The sequence below is a fragment of the Pygoscelis adeliae genome, unplaced genomic scaffold (genome assembly GCF_000699105.1).
Source record: "Pygoscelis adeliae isolate BGI_AS28 unplaced genomic scaffold, ASM69910v1 Scaffold10, whole genome shotgun sequence".
NCBI lineage: Eukaryota > Metazoa > Chordata > Aves > Sphenisciformes > Spheniscidae > Pygoscelis > Pygoscelis adeliae.
Genome location: NW_008824053.1, coordinates 6,258,915 through 6,271,663, shown reverse-complemented (window position 1 = coordinate 6,271,663; position 12,749 = coordinate 6,258,915). Strand labels below are relative to the sequence as shown.

The following is a 12,749-nucleotide window of genomic DNA, read 5'->3' as shown; positions in this document are numbered from 1 at the left end:
CATGAGGGCACAGGGCAACGTCTATCATCTTAAGGTGAGGGTTTTTTTCGATGTGTTTTTTGAGTAGCTGATGAGTACTGCTGTGCTTCTTTAGTATAAAATCTGCATCTGCTTATGAATGAAATGCAAAGCAGCAACTAGAAATACGAGTATGTATTATAAAGCTTCCCTTAGTGTGTAGCTTTGTTCCCTCGTAATCGGTAAAACTATACTTGAGTTATGCACTGCACAGTCCCAACAGGTAAGACTAATGCCGTATTTGAAGATGCTAGAAACCAAGCAGCTCCATATCTCAACTGTACTTGCAGTCTCTGAAGTGTAATTTTCAAACCTGCAGCATACTTAATTTGTGCTGTAGTTTCACTTGCTGTCTCTTTCCTTTTTCAGTGTTTTACATGCTCTACCTGCCGGAATCGCCTGGTCCCCGGAGATCGGTTTCACTACATCAATGGCAGTTTATTTTGTGAACATGATAGACCTACAGCTCTCATCAATGGCCATTTGAATTCACTTCAGAGTAATCCACTACTGCCAGACCAGAAGGTGAATACTCAACAATTACTAATAAGCTTTATTAGAGCTAAATGAAGATCAATTTCTTTTCATTCTGATAGCGGACATTCCCCACCCCTGCAAGGAGACCTTTAAGTAACTGAACTTACCTTAAATAACTTAGGCATGGGGTATGGGGAGAAAATACTAACCTTTTAAATATGCCATGTAGGGTGAGTCAGTTTATTTCAGTTTGGGCATGTGCATCTGTACAGCTGTTGAACTCCTTATGTACAAAGCGAAATGGAGAGCATACGCTAATATAAACTCTTAACAAAGAAAAGTATTTTATTTTATAATCTTGAAATTAAGGGCTACAAGAGAGCAGGTTTCTGTGGGAGGAAAATTAGATCCTTTAATATGGAAATAAATGTCTTGTGAAGAGAAGGTTCCTGAACTAAACCAATGTATTTCACTTTAATATTAAGGTTTTAGTTGAGGAAGCATGCTGGGGTACTCTTTCAGAAGTATTTTCTTGTCTGTTTTGTATGTCATAACTCAGATTTAAAAACCAAAGTGCTATTTTCTTATCGCTCCATAACACTAATAGCTCAACTAGAGATTGTATATCTCTGTGGTTGATAGCTCTTGGTTTCTAGCTAAATGAGTAAATAATGACTGTACAAATCATATAGAGAAGAAGAAGAAGAAAAAATTTCTGATCAACAGTTGTCCTGTAACTCTGAAACTAGATAGTTTTAGATCTATTTTAATCTCCTTAATAAGTCCTAAAGCTATGCGAGTGAGTGCATTTTGATAACTGCTGTGCCTAATTTGTAACAATTACTGTCAACCTTGAGTTAAGAGACTGTTCATTCCACCCTGGTCCAGAAAAGAGTGAATGTATGACTCTTGCACATAATTTTATTCACATCATATTTCATACTGATTATGTATTGATGACATTGATTCATTTACTCTTTACAGCGCCACTTGCATGGATATTAAATCTTATTGACCACAGATGAATTTTAATTTCAGATTGGTGATAGATTTTTCCATCAGCTCTGATAGTATATTTGACTTTTTCATCATTAACCCAGGCAATCACACAGCACTGAGTTATTGCAATGAAACAAAAAGTGCACACTTCAGTTGGTAATTCTTTATAGATTTACAATAGGAACTTCATTAATGTCTGTAAGGATCACAAAAAATAACATTTATCTGCAAATAGGAATTTGGAAGATTAAAAAAAATCTGGGACAAATGCTAGGCTGATCTATTCTGTAACGCACAGAATATTTTTTAGTGCTTTTACTTAGTGGGGAAATATGTCCAAGAAAACACAAACTGGTTTTTAATTTCCATGATTTTTTTTTGTTGTGTTGCTACGTTTCAATATCTGTGTTTGCTTTTTTTTCTGTGCATAAATTTACTGATTAATTTTAAGTATTCTTTCAAGTCTTATACAGTGAATGTAATTACATCAAAATAAAACATGGGCCTTTTTTATTTACTTAATTTGACAATCGAGGTGATGAGAGTTGAGTACAAAAGTCCTATATAGTTAGGCAGAACAAAGATAATTAAGATCGGAGGAGAATGTGCAGCCTCTTCTCAAGGAAGTACAAATACAGTTAAAGATTCATAGATTTATACTGTCGTGAATTTTAATGAAACAAATCTGTAATACAGACTAGCTAGCAGTGAATCTGTTAAATGAATATTTGTAGGTATCCCATTTCAAAATATAGGTAAAACCATTCGTCTTTATACACTGCAGTAAAAGGTTTACCATTCTGAGAGAGTGGTTTATCCACTTGTCTTCTACGAATGTAAAGTTTAATGTAACTTCAAATAGGTGTCTAAATTGTCATTTAGTTTTATCAGTTTCTTACTATGCCGTAGCAAAACATAAAAGTGATTTAGTTGCAATAAAAGCAGTAGACATGATGAGGAACATAGAACATGGAAAAGAGAAGTAAAATTGGACCGGGCTTGCAGAGCTCTCAACTATAGATGCCCGGTAGGAGCTAAATGCAGAGAAAATAGCGAGAACACGTTTTTATTAGTTCCTGTCACCGACTATTAACTGCATTGCTACAGTCAATGATGAGGCAGTTGAAGAGGTATCGGGGAGAAGATTGGGGGGAGAGATCATTGTTTAGGGTTTTTTTTTCGTTATAATATAATCTCTCTAGAAAATGGTGCAAGTTCTCCTACCAGTTTTCAAAGGGGAATTGTGGAGCACCTGAACCCCAGAAAACTGAAATGTAGTTGAGGAGACAAGTTGATAATTTGTGGATTTGTCGGGTTTCTGGAGTTTTGGAAGCTGCAGGGGCAGGTGCCAAAAGAGTCGTGTTTTGTCTGTTGGCTTTTTAACGGTCTAAAGATGTTTACATCAGAGATGATTTCCAGAAAGCTGCATGTTTTAGGGCCACTCACTAAAAGTGTTCTTCCACTATGACAGAGTTGGCTGTAACAGATACTTTTTATTAAACATTAAAGATCAGTCAGTCTCCAGGTTATTCTACCACTAGAGATTATAGACATAGCAGAATATTCACAGGCTTTTTTCATTAAACTGAAGAGATTGAGACATACTCCCAGCTTTAAAACACATTTTTGTTGCATGCGTGAAGGTGACAGTTACGAACTCACTGTTGTCCTAATATAGTTCACGGGTTAATGCCTGTTGGTGATTGGTGCAGGCAGAAGGGGTTCCACGACCTAACTTTGTTTAAGAACTTGCTTTTCTCTCCCTGAGGCAATTCACACATGTAAATTGTAACTTCCCATCACTGGCTATGTAGTTTGAAACCTGCCCCCCCCCCCCCCCCCTTTTTCTCTAAACTTGGTGCTGCTCGCCTGCGGTTTGTGATGTCCTGTGTGCCGTTTCACTTGAAGGGGCTGTATTGTCAAGAATTCTCTATGCTTTTTTGGTAGTGGTAGAATTCCTGTAGTATTTCTTGTTTGCAACAGTATTACCACCTACTAAAAGTGTAAATTTTCCATTGGTTGGCACGGTTTGTAGCAAACGCTTGTCTTCAGCTTCTATACTTTCAAATAAAGTATGAGTTAGACTATGTCTCTCAGAGAAGATCTTAAAAATCTTCTAGTTTACCTATCACTCAACAATTCCCTTGTAGTTACATAATTGGTGTTGTCTGTGTCCGTAGTAGAAGATATTTGATGCTCATTTATTAAATATGCTTGCTGGCTGCTCCCTAATCTTTGTTCTGGACAGACAAATTACCTTTCTCACACTGAGCTTCAGCTCTGGGGAATTAAACCTCCAAGCCTCTACTACTTTAATTAGCTTGAAAGTGGGGGGTTGCAGTTACTAATAGACCTCGGGCTTTTAGTAACTTAGAGAAAGGGTGAAAAAAGAACTTCCTGGGAAGCGCAAAATGTCATTTAAAAACCATAAAAATCTAATATATATTATTTCATTTTGGTAATTGCAAACAGATGATTGTATTTGAAGACTATGGACGATCATTTCTATTTTATCCACGAAAGTTTAGATTTTTATTGAGTTAGACACTTTTAATTATCACAATTCATTAACACCAGTGTGAAAGCACATGTTTGACTTCATATATTAAAATGTTTATGTAACATTAACTAACACACCAGATGAGGAATTTTAAATGGGGGGGAAAAATCCTGAAATATCTATATTTAGCTGCTGTGCAATGCAGCATATTAACCAAAGTTGCCTTGGGAGGATATTGGCTGTACTTCTTATTTGCTTTACACACTATTTCTTCCAATTATAAGATCATATTACTAGCTTCTTCAAAGGCATGGCATAATGTTTCTTCCCTTTTAAAAGGGGCCCAGAAAAACCACCTTATTCACTGTACAATTTGTTACCAGAAAGTACGCTTATTTATTGTTGTCGTCTCTTTTTTTTTTTTCTTCCCCTGTCTGCTCTTTTTAGTAGTGAACTGCGGAAAATGTTTGCTTTTTGCTATTTGAAGTTGAAACGTTAGCAGTATGAATGGATAGTGTAGAAAGCCTTAATCAAGTCACAGTTGGAAAGTAATCTAATAAAAAAGAGATTAGTGAATAAGGAAAAGACAAAAGCAGTCATGTTGCAGTTTCCTATCTCAAATTTAGTATTCTAGCTAAGATACCCATTTTTATTTCTTACAGGTCTGCTAAAAGGTCAGAGTAATGCAGAATGCGTGCCTTCATCTCAAATTTTGTTCATCACAGATGGATCCCATGTCTCCAAGTAGACAAGTCACCTTTGTAGCTAGCATCAATGCCAGCTCCATACCATTGCACCTTCTTTATTCTTGATTGCCCTTCCCACATTTATTGGTGTATTAAAATGACTGAATATGAACATTAAGGACTCCATGAACCTGGGCTAATGGGAGACTGTAGAGAAAATGAAAAAAGATCCACCGGAGGACATCTTGGGGGGGGGCGTGTGGGGAAGATGACTAATGAAGCTAATTAAAAGAAGCATTGAAATCTGCTTTCTACCCTCATTAACAATTAGCAGGGCACTGGCCAGTTTGTACCCTGTGTTTTACCTTAACAACATTCTATTTGCTCTTTGTATATTTAAGTGTTGTAAGGAAATGTGTTTCAATCAAACTGAACATGAGATAAAGATGTGGCTTTTGTGATATTCTATCACAAACACTTTTATTGTATCTCTGTAAAATACAATGTATGTATGCATGTAAGTGTTTTTGTCCTAATGTTGCTACTTCCCATGGCAAAAAAAAAAAAGAAAAAAAGAAAAAAAAAGTCAGGCTCATAGCAGCTACTGTGTAGAAATTTTCACCTACTTCTAATTTGCTGAATGAAGAAAAATCTTTTATTTGTGATATTTTCAGAGACATTTGCTCTAGTATGGTGTATTTAAATAATAAAAAAGTAAAACAAACAACACTGAATTGAGTATGGGTTTTAGAAGCTTTGCTTTTTTTTTTTTTTAAACTACATTAAAAACATTATTCTGAAACTATATCTTACGTAGTCATTACCTTAATTGTCAATTGCCTTCAAAAGTAGCTTTTTGGTTTGGACAGTTTTTTTGTCTTACGCCAGTAAAGAATCTGTTAAACTACTTAACCGTGTTACTTTTGGCAAGGATACAGAGCACTACTTGAAAATGATCTCTATTTTTCATTGAGATTCTTGATTCTGGTAACAGCAAGTCTAGTATAAGTCATACTGCAGTGAATTCTGGTACGCATACGGGTATTGTGGTCTCTTTCTATGCGGTTCCTTTCCGCAGAATCACCTGTGTTAAGGGTGCGCATGTGTCTGTGAGCGTGCAAGCATGAGAGGGTATGTATATAGTGTAAGAGGTCAAAGAATGATAAAAAACAACAAAAGGTCTGTACGTCACGCTGAGCACTGGAGTTGAGTATTCATAAAAAGGAATACGATAGCTATTCTGAGCTGAACAACGTAGAGTTGCGTTTGCTGTGGTAAGAGACTAACTTTTCAACGCTGATAATCTTAAGGAAAGAAAAACACGTTTCCTGGGCTATTTCTGAGAATAACTGATCTCAAATATGACCTGTGCTCTGAAAACAAACAAACCAACCCACCCCCCCCTCCCTCCGCCAAAGCAAGGAAGCCTCCTCTAAGCTTAGAAAAGGAGCAACTTCATTCAGTGGGTTTTTCCCATCAGCTGCTCGGTGGTAGCACTGTGCAGAATGATTTTGAGAAAAAACTCTTGACTTTCCATGTTTGTAGCAAGAATGCTAACATGAACCTACGGCTGTGCGTTGTACGCCTTCAGTCAGGAAACTGCAAGCACCTACAACGTGCCTCTGCCGCAATTAATAACAAATCAATATTAACAATTACGCTACTTTTTTAGGAGACTAATACATTTGAAATGCGTCATGATTATGTTTTCTTTTTTAATTCTGTTTTTGAGACGGTGTTCACTGTTCAGCATGCTCGGTTACGGAGTGAGCTTGACTTATTTTTGTTGTGATGCCGATACACAAAAAGCTGATTTATAGATTAGTCTGTCTAAACAACCAACAGCAGATTTTTTTTTTTTTTTCCAGATTCTACTTCTTGACCTCTAGTATATTGGAGGTCTGCTGAATTTCTTCTTTTAACACTTCAGTGCTTGAGGAAAAATAGGACTGTCGCAGAGAAAAGAAAATGTCGCAATGTAGAGTATCAGACATTAAGACAACAGAATACTTGCATAACACATAAGGCAATAAAATGAAGCTATGTATGACTTTTTAATTAAATGCACTTACATATTTTTTAAATAAGTTTCTAAGCTTTTTGATCTGGCATTAAAGCCTTTAGGTAGAGTCCTGCAAATTGTGCTGCTTCAATATCTTTGAAAAGACACTTGAAGTCATAGGAATATAGAATTCAAGTATTAGTGCGACTGTAGACATCTTTTTATATTCTTTCAGTATAAGCACTCAAGGTACAGTGTTTAAATCTAACACGTACAGATTTTTGGTTGTCCAATATAACCTAGAAGTGCTAAGAAGATAGCTAATAACTTCCAGTAAGTAACGTAGTATAGCGTTTAGTGATGTAGAGGTTGAAGTTCATTAACGGCTTTAAATAAACTATTATATGACTCGTTTGTAAAGCACAGCTACCTATTTAATAGCTTACTTTAAAAGCATTTCTTAAGTTGCAGACCTATAAGATTACAAATGTCACTCATGTTAGCATAATCCACATGCAAGCGATGAAGCCTTTGCTTTGATGTGCTAAATTGGAGGAGGACTAATGGAGCTATGAATATACAATAGAACATATTTAAGTAGTATTCTTGCTTTAGGTAAAACACTTTCTTGAAACCAGAGGCATTTCAGACAATAAAACAGGCTCTAATGGGGACGGTAGGTGTGGATAGAAGGCTACTGGAAACGCTTAGCTTTGTCCTTACGTGAAAAATCACTTTTTTAGGAGACCTGTAAGGAAAACCACGTTCACCTTTTATCGCATGCGTTTGCTACGCTGAGGCTGAAACACACCCTGTGCATTTAGTGCTGCTGAAAAGTCACAGAAACAATCATTCGGTAAGAGCTTCCCTCGCTTTCAAAAATGAATGCTGTTAAAAAAAAAAAAAAAAAAAAAAGGAAATATTACTAATCTGAAATCATCCTCCTGAACCTGGATAAAATGCTCTGTCTGTACTGCATCTAAACGTCTCAATCATATAAATTGTCACTTTTATTAATGAAACAATTTTGTAAAAAGATTGCCCTCTAAATGGGTTTAATGTTTTTACCTATCCAGCTGTCTAGTTATGAGATTTACGCATCCTGGCAGGCAGTGGGACACTAAGCCTTTCCAAACCAAATTCCGTTTGCGACAAGATACTGTCTTTTCAGTCCTACATGATGTATCTTTAAATATTTTAACAGGTTATGCAGTATCTTATGAAATATAAAGTGCGAATGTCTTACCAAAATGAAGCCTATGAAATTAAGTCACATCTTTAGCATATTAACCACACTGAGTTTGTCTCCCTTTTTCCCTGTTAGTTAACACTGATAAAATTTGCATCATCTAATTTTAGGGTAAATACTAAAAAAAAAAAAAAAGAATCACGCACCGGCATAGTATGACTTGCTATCAAGTACCGTCAGGCATTTCAAAAGATCATTTGAATTTAAATTTTTTTATCAAATTCTTTGGCTGGTAGTTATATGGCAAGCGTGAGGCTTTTTGCAAGGATCTACGTTCTGAACAGCTCTATTAAATTAACAAATAAAACTGAGATCGGGACATTTTTGTATATATATTTTTTAAGTATTGTATTTCTTCAGTGTGAAATTATGTGTTCCGGGTCTGATTTTGCTGCCTGGGCCTCCTGTACGCGAGGCACCAGACAACCGTTGTTGCTGCTTGTTACTTTTAGTACCAGGTGTATGCCTACTGTCAGTCCAGCTAAGCCACAGAAGAGCTTATTGCAATTAAATAGCAATTTGTTTCTATGAAACTGCAATTAAAGTATTACTGATCAGCCATTTTAGATTGGCAGCGCTTTGGCTGCATGTTAAACAGCGAGGAGCTCTCGATTTATTTCTGCGGAGTCTGAGCTGTGCGTAACAGTGAAGTGTAACACGCTCACCTATGTCCCTTGTCAAGTTGAAAGCAGGAGTCCTCCGTGAAGCACTCTGATCTCATCATGAACATGCTGAGAGCAATGACAAGTCGGGGCTGATCTCTGTAAGTTGAACTTGCAACTTACAGGACCTGCAGTTATTACTGTTTTCTGTTCCTGTATAAGCAGGGATGTGTACGCTTCCTACAGGGGATGTTTTCAACTTCAGATTGATTCTGTTGAGAATGGACTGCAAGTTGTGGGCCGCGAGCCAAAAACATACGGCAGGTCCTGACTTGTTAGAGCTGTGTGAACAGGGCTACTATATCTCCTTAATCACAACTAATAAAAGACTAGAAGAAAGCAATCAATTACCTTATAAGTTGTTTCTTTTTTTTTTTTAATAAAAAGCAGAAGTTTATCTGACACGGCTGTTATTTTCGTGCTTGTACAACAGACGAGACAGTTCAAAGCAATCGGATGGGCTTACCTGGGCGCCCCCGGGGTTTGCTGGCGGCCGTTCGCCTGTGACGTTCCCGGGAAGCCACAGTGCTCCTGCCCCCAAAAGCCTGGCAGAAGCCGCCAGCCACCACCTTGAGTCCCCTGCCAAGCCTGTAGCCGTTCGCGGTTGACTTGAAATCCGAAATGTAAATTTTTGGTGCAAATTAAAAACTTGTTTGTCAGAACTGAAAGAGGAATTAACTTTGTAGTGGTAATTATATTTCTTAATTATCACCATATTTTAACAAAGTCTGAGACATGTTAACTTTAGTTCCTGCATTTTTGCACAGTGGAGGCTGTAGACATCCTCGTTCCTTCGCCAGAGGGGATGACATCACACCTGTGGCATGCATGAGATAAGCGTTGCTTCATTTAGAAACAGGTTCATGTCCTGTCGGTGCCCGCAGGGAGGTGTGGGGGGGGGGGGGGGGGGTGAGGTGGCTTGGGTCCTAGTCCCGAAGTGTGACCCAGCGGGGTAGACAGTGCCGCTGAGCGAACTGCTGCGTCAGGTGGCAAGCGGGTAACACAGGCGCCCGCGTGCCGGCTGAGCGCCGGTACGTGCCCAGCGTGTGCAGGCTCTTAGCCCCTGGCAAATGGCAGGTAAAATGCCTGTGCTTAAACCTCAGTGAAAATGGCCCAGCTGACAGTCAGTAATTCATTCACCTGCAGGAGATCGGTCATATGTCTGAGCCCAAGGCCTGAAAAAAAGTCCTGTTTACTGGAGACAGACGCGACTGTGTTGAGGATTTATTTATTTATTTTTTACTCCTCCTCGGTGGGTATTTTTTAACAAGTCGGGTTCTGTTGTTGTGTATCTTTTAACAGCAATCCTGGCATTACGTTCACAGGAATGTTTCTGGCGTGCAGGAGGCTACACAGTTCAAGGGGGAGGCAATGGGATCTGAGGCGGTGGCTGGGGATGTAAGCCTTCGTCCTGCCTGGTGGCTCATGTTGCTTTTTTGCCCCTGCTCGCCTCTACCTTGTCCGCTGAAGGGCAAGCGAGGGCCTGGCACCGCAAGGGCTGGAGGTTTTTTGTGTTTTAATGAGGCCTCTCAGTGCTACTGTATTAAAAGTAATAAATTGCAGAGTTTTAGTGACTGGAAAGGCACGCGCAGGCCATACCACGATGTGTTTAGCCAGGTCAGAAAAGATGTCAAGTCCCGTGACTTAAGCAAGAGCTGTCCCTGTAACGGGGTGATGCTTGAGGAACGCTACGTGGGGGCTCGAGCCTCTGAAGGACCAGTCCTGAAAAGGGCCTGGGCTTTCAAACAGCAAAGCACGCACACGCAGGCAGGCTGGAAATTTAATAGGTGCTGAGTAACTTTCGAAAAATTTGAGCTTAAACTCCTCTCATATTCACCGTTCTAATACAGGCCTCGTAGACCATTGTGCCATTTTGTTCCCATGTGTAATATCACTCTTACATTTTTGTAATAATTTTATCTGTTTAAATCTCTTCCCTGCTACATTAGATGTTCACCTCAGCTTACAAATGCTGAGCTTGAAAATCAATTTTTTTTTGAATGATTAAAAATGTTTTAAAAATATTTCCCTTTTTAGGACTTTTTTTTTAATTCACTGCTACGTATTTAAATTAAAAAAAAAAAAAAAACCTCAACAATTTTGTTGAAACAGTCCTACAAACCATAGCATTAAGCCCAAAACTAGGTTTGAGACATTCTTGCCCCAAAGGAATTGTTTTTGAGAGCGAGCGAGCTATAGTGGAGAGAAAATGGGCATTTTGAAAAGAGTTACTCCTTCTGGCTGGGTCCCGGACCCGTGAGGGAGGGGGCCGTGCTGCCAAGCACAGTGAGGCTGGCAGCATGAAAGGAGCCCCCGCAGACAGAGCCTGCCCCGGTGCCTTTCTCGGCAGCGGTGAGCGGCGAGTGGTCCCCTCCGGTGCTCGTCGTGGCCTTTGCTCTTAAGGGAGTGGTGGCTGTTGGGCAAGCCGAAGCTCTCCGTGTGCAGCCAGGCTCCTCTGCAGCTAAGCCAGCCGAAGTTTCTTTCTCGCATTGTTGGAATACGCTGTTAATTACATTTTGAAATATCCATATACTTTTCCTCTTAGGGGATCTTACAAGCAAGCTTTTCGCTAACAACTTCTGTGGTTCGCCGTAACCTCTCAGAATAATCATCAGTTCCATTGAACTTATGCCAGTTGTTTTGTTAAACTAAATTGAGAGAACAGGGCCTATATTCATTCTCGAAAGGCAAGAGATTGCCCTGTGATTTGGGGAAATCTTGATTGCTTACAGAAGAATAAATGAACGAGGCAGATATTAACTTTACACCTGACTTCAATTTCTTTGAGCAGTGGAGAAATGTCCAGTAGGAGGAAAAAAATTCCAGCTAAAACTCATAAGCCAGCCATTAATAGGCTAATTTTATTGTGCTGTAAAATCATCAGCTGCTTATAGAAAACAAAGGGGCAATGAATGCGGTATTTGTCTTTTATTCTTAGAAAAAAACCTTAAGATCAAACAGCCCCTAAAAGACTGAGCTGATATGCATCCCACATACATATTTTTGGATATCCTCTGATATTCATTCCACTGATGTATTTGATAGGTAATTATGCCAGCCATATCAAGATGCTGATACCAAGCAGTGGAAGACTTCAATGTTTTGCCATAAAGCTTATACTCCTTGTTATTGAACTGTCATCAGTCTTGGGATCTGCAGCAATCATTCAAAAGCTGTAGTTGGTATTTTTGTGCTTATGCCACATTTAAAAATTATTATTCTTGCTTCATCAGTTAGTCTTTTTAGCTGGCTTGAAAAAAAAACATATTGCAAATGAGCTACTATTCTTATTTGTTGTTTTAAGAAGGGTAAGCACTGAAGTATTCAAATGGAACAGATTATACCTTTAATTACATCCAAACAGGATGCTGAGCTGATTTTTCTATTTTCCGTTTAATTGCTATAGTTCAAAAAGATATTGCAAATTTGTAGATGAATTATTTAAGCATAGCCTTCTGGCCTCTGTGTTTACGAGAGAGACCAAAAGGGGGAAAAAAAAAAAGAAAGAAAGAAAAAAGAATTTAAAGGGGAAAATTGCCACTTCCTTCTTTAAGAAAGAAGTTTGAATAAAACATCTTGGGGGAGATGTTTTAGCTGGATAGATGTTTTATGCTTTCTGGGAGCATCTTGGGACTCCGTGGGATTTGTTTGTATCCCACCAAGCACACCGGGTCCCTCACTCCTCAGGGCCCCCCCTTCTCGTGCCGTGGGTAGCAAAGTGCTGTTTCTTCTCTAACCTGCTCAACGGTGAGCGTGTTGCTTCACGGATGCGATCCCAACCAGCCACCCTTTTCGTGGATGTGCTTGATCTCCGTTCTCCTACATACAAAATGAGAATAATGAAAGCAAACACAATTCATCACTTCTTAAACTAAATATATTTCCATTTTGTTTGCATGTGCGTGTGTATATATCATTCACCATATATATTTAGAATATGTACTATGACATTACAGCCAGTGATAAATCCTGCTCGCTTACTATATGTGTTATTTGCTGCAACATTAAGCTCAGTAAGAATTTTATATGTAACTTGTACCAAAACTAAATATACTGTGGAATTGATGCACAGTTGTAAACAAGAGCATAACTTCCCACTTCAACACAGTCAAAGGTGGCAGCTTATGTGGCAATTCTTTTGTAAACAATTGCAGAC

The 12,749-nt window shown here is 38.6% G+C and overlaps 1 long non-coding RNA gene across 1 annotated transcript; it reads left to right on the top strand.

The window, feature by feature from the left end:
* LOC103925133 lies at positions 1-5,483 on the top strand. The gene is made up of 3 exons (XR_664015.1): positions 1-34; positions 388-543; positions 4,657-5,483. It is a non-coding gene; the product is annotated as an uncharacterized LOC103925133 (long non-coding RNA).
* The last annotated feature ends 7,266 nt before the right edge of the window (positions 5,484-12,749 follow it).